Source organism: Chlamydotis macqueenii, chromosome 7 (genome assembly GCF_036417535.1).
Source record: "Chlamydotis macqueenii isolate bChlMac1 chromosome 7, bChlMac1.mat, whole genome shotgun sequence".
In the NCBI taxonomy this organism is placed as follows: domain Eukaryota; kingdom Metazoa; phylum Chordata; class Aves; order Otidiformes; family Otididae; genus Chlamydotis; species Chlamydotis macqueenii.
The window spans coordinates 5087101-5093542 of NC_141562.1; positions in this window are offsets into that span (position 1 = coordinate 5087101).

The following is a 6442-nucleotide window of genomic DNA, read 5'->3' on the forward strand; positions in this document are numbered from 1 at the left end:
GTGGGAAAGGCTCCTGAGTGAGTCAGGGCTGAGTCATGGGAAGATTATGCTACTTGTACATATGAGACCTCATTTATTATGTCCCTAGAGTGATGCCCCAAAGAAGTGTTTTGCCACAGCAGGATGCTGCTGCAGCTAGAGGCACAGTTTGAGGAGGTGCTGACCCGTATCCTTACTGAGGTGAAGGAGCCCCTCAGAGCTTGCTCTGCACAGATGACCCCTGCAGGCATTAGATTCAATGATCAGACAAGTTACACATTTGAACTGTGTTTTGGGAGTCTTGGGATTTTAATTTTTTTTAAATTTTATTAAGCCTTTCAATTTTCACTAATAACTACAAAGAAGAACTGTATATGTAGGATATTTATCTTTATGTAGTCCTCTTGGTTTTTATCCTCACATTGAGGATAGAGAAATGATATTTATCTCCAATTTTAGGGAAGGAAATCTGAAACACGGACAGGCTAAAGTCACATACTAGGCCTATAGTGAGCTGAAATTACCCAGATTTTGATGTTAACCGAGTACTCATTTTCAGCTCCATGATTGTTTGGACATACTTAATATATGAATAAGCTATATGCACTCCTTTCCCCGCAAAATTGCCAGACAAATAAGAAAGGGAGGCATATAGTATATGAGGGAATAGAAAGATAGTTCAATATGGTGTATCCTAACATAGGATTTAAAGGTGAGGAGAGAAGAGCAAAAGACATGGGAGAGGGTCCAGGTCTAGTGAAAAGCTGACTGGAGGAGCTGTAAGGTGTCAAAGCCAGAATAAAGGCAAAACAGAGCTTTGTGAGTGACTCCAAATCCCATCTTCTTTTTCTATTAGAAATGCAAAGTGATGAGAAAGTAAGGAGGAGGTAATCGCATAAACATTGCTGTGAGACAACAGTATGGAATACTTACACAGGAGGCAAGGCGATAAAGAATTGAGATATTTGTTTTCCAAAATTGTTTCCCAAACTGTACGGTGTGATGGGCGCAACTGCTCTGAGTTAACGCTACTTTAGTTGAGGCATCACTGACAAACAGGCCTGACTGAAGACCTGCTGTGCAAACCTCGAGAAATTGTGCTAAGCCGTATCTTCTCAGGAACCTAAGGAATTTAGGTCATGTCTTATCAGGAGTTAACAGGACCAGCCTGAGCTGGGACCAGATGAAACTAAAACTTCTATGGTTGCACACCTGCATGTACACCAAAGGGGAGTTTGACTATGAATCAATTACTTTACACTACAAATACTTGTAGCTCCCGGAGCTGAACTCTCCTGCATGGCAGTGATCTCCTCTTCAGCAGGTTACTCTCAAGGTCGAGAGATCCCTTACCAGGCATCTGATATCTACAGCAAGGTAAGTGATATTTTATATTAGATCTAAAACTTACTGTATACAAGCTAGCTTAATTATTAGAAGTGTAGTAAGTAGTAGATGTGATGGATGTACTCGACTCCTTGACCAAACTAGTCACAGTTTGGGTCATGCCCCAAAGGAAGTAAAGGTCTAGGCCGTGAGTGGGCCATAACCTTCTCTAGTTCCAACCTGTTCTTTGAAAACCCTGGCAGGAACAGGGTGACATGGTGAGCTTTGAAATATATGAGCTTGGAAACCAGAACACCAACCATGCGATTAGCACATGAGTAGCAGCTGGTTATTCCAAGACTCACCTGTCAAGGAATAAAGAAAGTTGTGGGTACAAGGAGTCTCATGCATACCTCTTCCATCACATGTAATTTTACTACAAGACAACCACTTTATTCCATAAATATGACAGCTTGGATGAGCCTTTTTTGAGCTCACCCTGCTAAGCAGCTGGCTGCATGGCTCCCACTGAGTTGGGACACCTCTCAAAGTTACTCCACAAGGTTGAGAGACCCCCTTACCAACTGCAGATCTTTGGTAAGTGATCAATATCTCACCTAACCTTGTATCACAGGGCATTAAGATCTTATATTGGTAACTTTGAGTTACTACTGCACAGAGAATATAACAATTAATAGATTGAACCTTGCCATCAGACTTCGTTAAGCCTCACTTTTACAACATCTTACTTCAGCCAGAGTAAAAGCAAACCTTGGTTCAAAATGCAACCATAACACAAGAGGTTTGGGTGTTCCATCCTGGCTAAATACCAGATTAAACATTAAAGCTTTAAAGACTTTAAAAAAAAAATATTAAAAATTGCTGGTAGGCTTCCTGTAATTTTACTCGTTTTCTTCTCTGTATCAGATGCACAGTATGGCTTCTGTAGTTACCTTAGGAACTGCATGCTGGAGTGGTTCTACTTCCAGGCTGGACTTAGGTTTCCTAAACTGAGCTGACTGAAAACCAGTCTTAAAAGGTATGTATATAATATAACATACATATAATAAAAACATGCAACACAGTACACTATACTGCATGTTTCTGCATACTTTTCCTCTTGTAAACTCTTAAGGAAAATGGCTGCAGTTACATTCTGCTCTAGAGAAGTAGTCAGTCAAATTGTGACATAATATTTACTTTACCAGTAAACTGTTTTAATGTACTTTTGAGATGAAATATGTTATAAAGATATATAGGAGAGTCCTAGTCAGAAATCCTAAGGCTCTTAGATCTACCCTCCTGGTAGGAATCCGTGCTGCAGCTGAGCTGATTTAACAAGGATCAAAGAAAATCTGGCTGGAAGTGAAAGGTGGGAAGAAGAGAGTGGCCTTGTCCCTTTTTGGTAGCAAGTATACTGTGAACGCTTCCGTGGGAGTATCAGATGTAATGCTGCTGAAGGTGAACAGAAGTGGGCTTTAAATGGAGTCGCTGTTAACATCTCTTCTTATTTTAATAAAATGCAAGGGAAAAAATAATCTAATGTGCAAGTTACATCTAGCTCTGTAACTCAGAAATTTGCATACCCTCCTTTGGAAAATACTTTCCATATTTTAGGTAACTGTATATTTTATATGTTTAGCGTGACAAAAATTGGCACTTTTCAGATTACACTTTGTCACTTGTTTGAACCAACCACCTATGAGGTATTAGATAGAATTAAAGGGAAAAAAGTAGGTCAAGGAATTACATAAATACATTGCTGGAGCTAGATCTTCATCCTGGCATAAAACACAGGAGTGTGATTTGTTAATGTTTAATGCCCCGAATGTTCATTTGTGTGAACATTACAACATTAACTGTACATATCCACGGAAAAAGGAACATACTAATATATCAAAACAGGTGATCTCTGGTTTTGGTTTTGTGTGGTGTCGTTTTTTAATCCCCTTCTTTATGAGGGATATATCAAAAGCATGACCAATACTTATTATCGCACATGGGCACACTGATATTTCAGGAACTGTTATATCTGTGCCATGTAATGCTCTCACACGTGTCTAAAATACATGATCCACATGAAACCCTTATTATTTCTTCATGTACTTGTTCTTGTGATTAACCCAGTCTTGCATTTTTGCCCAGGAATGTTGTGAAATTCAGTGGGTTTAATGCTTTTTGTCAGGTTGAACAAAGCAGGGGACAAGATTCACTGCTCTGCTCTCAAAAAAAAAAAAGTAATGGCCTTGCTGTCATCTGCTTTCTTCTTTCAAGAATGGAGACGTGTCTTCCTCCACAAGTGGAGACATGGGTGTCCCTCTCTCCAAGTGCATCAGAAATCCCTTTCCCCTGTGGAGATGTGAGAGAAGCAGAGCAGGTAAGAATCCCAACAGATAGAGAAAAGTGGTATTGAATAAATAGTGAAACTGTAGTCACAATATTCATATTGCTACCAAAATTTCTCTGAGTGCTGCTTTTTTGCCTCACAGGCAGTTTGGGAATTCTGACTCCATCAAGATGCCTATGTAAGTTAAAGCTATTGCTTTGGGCTGCCTATATTCCAAACAGACTGTACTATATTGTTTACTCTTGAATCACTTTTCATGAGTTTTCTTTTGTCTGTTTTCATAACCAGAAAAGCTACATATAATCCGGGATTTTGATGTAATAGTGTAAATCTTTTAGTCAGAGGCTAAATTTGCACAGGCAAATACAGGGGTTTGATTTCTTCCGGACTCAGTTTCAGCAGAATCTCTTTTCCTGGTTTAAGGTCTCCAGTCTTCAAAATTCTACCCTTCTCTAATAAAATGATAAAAATTCTCGCAGATACTAATGCAGATTTACAGCTTGAATCAAAACAAGTATCTCTAATGGAGAATTCATTTGTCTCAGGCTTTAATCCATCATCTTCACATGGCTCTCCTAACAGCTCCCCTTATTCCACTGACAATGAAAGAAACTCACCCTAACCATTTACAAAGTGTTTCCAATATATTAAAAAGTTCTAATCTGGGTCACTTAATTATAAACATCTGGTTTTTTACAGAAAATTTTCCCATAATGGTGGTGTTACAAGCTTGATTGATTTTTGTACTGATGTAACATGCTAGGGCATTATGTTACCTTTTTCTTTTGCTGACAAGAACATTTGCTGCCCGTAAGAGCTTTTGCAGGAAGAGGGATTTGCTCCAGCCAAAGCTCCCAAAAATCATGGGGCTGGGACGTTATCATTCCTGTGGAAAAAATTCCAGAAATGAAATATGTTAAGCAAATGCCTCACTCCTTGACTTTCTGAAAATGGCAGCTGGTAAGGTTTCCATACAATGGTTTCCTTGTCAGAAAAATATTCCGTATGCTGCCATAGCTGGTCTAGTTTTCTGTTTATAAATGCAGCGTCAAAGGTGTGGGATTTCTATGAATCCCTCTATTTATCCAGCCTCAGTGGCTAGAAGCGAGTCAAACCTGGACATTAGTTAAATCTATGGACTGCAGTTAAATTCAAAGCGAGCACAACTGGGTTTGGAATAAATAACCAGGCTGGTTGCAGCAGTACAAGCTTCCTCATATCTCTTCCAGCATAGGCATAATACTCAAAGAGCTTTTCTACATGAGAAAATAACAGCAGTTAAGTTGCAGAAATACAGTTGTTTTGTGGTTTGTTTTTTTTTTTCCAAATCTCTGCTTCAAGAAGTAACCTTTGCAGAGGTCACTGTGTCCTGATCGAATAGGAGCAGCAGATCCTCTGAGTGGCTCCCTAACCTGTTTCAGTCAAAATTAGGCACAAGTGAGATGAGGGAACTCCCAAGACAAGCTCTATCAGCATACAGAGTATGATAATCCTTGGTCCCCTTTCTATGTGAGCTACTCTGAGGACACATCTTAATTTCTCCATTTGCCTGCATAATGAACTGACTACACTCTGCATCAAAACCTGTTTTGATGTTTAATTTGGCCTGTTAATCAGAAATGTCTTTATCACTGAGGCTTAAGATCCAGCTGGGAATAAACATATAATTTATGCTACACAAAAATAAGCCATTCTTAAACTGAAATATATGTGTTCACCTGCTTTGGACTACTTTAACTTTCTCCCATGGGTGCAGCCTTGGCCTCTGTGCTGTCAGTTAAAAGTCTGACGAGGGTGAGGGAGAGATATTTTTTTCTTTAGTTCTGTCACAGCTGTTGTATTTCAATGAATGGCCATGATGGCATGTGGAAGCTGTATGGAGGAGAAAAAAACAGCCCTTGCACTGAAAGGAGTCGCTGGGTGAACAGGACATATGCTTTAAGAAGCATGAACACATCTGTCAAAATTAATTTACTTTTAAATGAAATTGCCTATTACAAAGCATATGTATGAGGGAAGCAAGTGTTGGAAAGGAAGGGGGTTCAGAGACCCTGTTCACAAAAATCCTAGCTGCAAAGAGTTTATTCCCCACCCGAATTGTATAATACTGTGATTCAGTCAGCAGTGTTATTTTGGTGAGTGTCTTGGCAAAAGAAATGTAATTGGAAAATGCTAGGCCTTTTTATTTTTTATTATTTTGTTTTGTCTCTCTAAATCCTTCCATGTGAGCAACTTCACTCATCTTTAAAGAATTCATGTAGGAAAAAAAAAAAAAAAAAAATGTTTATTGAAGCGTTTAGCTGGTACTGGTTGTTCTAGAAAAGGTCAACGTGAAAAATCTCCTTCCTCTAACATTTCTGTAGAATTTCACTGAAAGAAATGCGTATTATATACACGACAAGACCGGGGTTTGTGCCCCATCTTGCCTGGAAAACATGTTTTTTTTTAAATGTTTTAAGACTGCCTGGTGAAAGCAGTCAGTCTCTGGATCTGAACCCGGTGTTAAGCTGAACGCCAGGTCCGGCCGTGACCCGGAGCGCAGCTTCCTTCATTCGGTTTTGCTGCCGCATCCAGTCCCTCCGGAGAGGGCCCGCCCCAGGGGAGAGCCCAGGCTGCCCGTGTGATGGGGGAAGTTACTCTTCTGTTTGTTATGAAGCGGACCGCTCACTGGAATTCGCCTTTTTCGTCACACCTGTTTTGTGGAACTCGCCAACTTGTTTTCAGCCAGCGGCTGCCGGGCTGAGGGCCTCCCCGCAGCCGGCGCGGGCCGCCGCCCCACAGGCCCTGTCC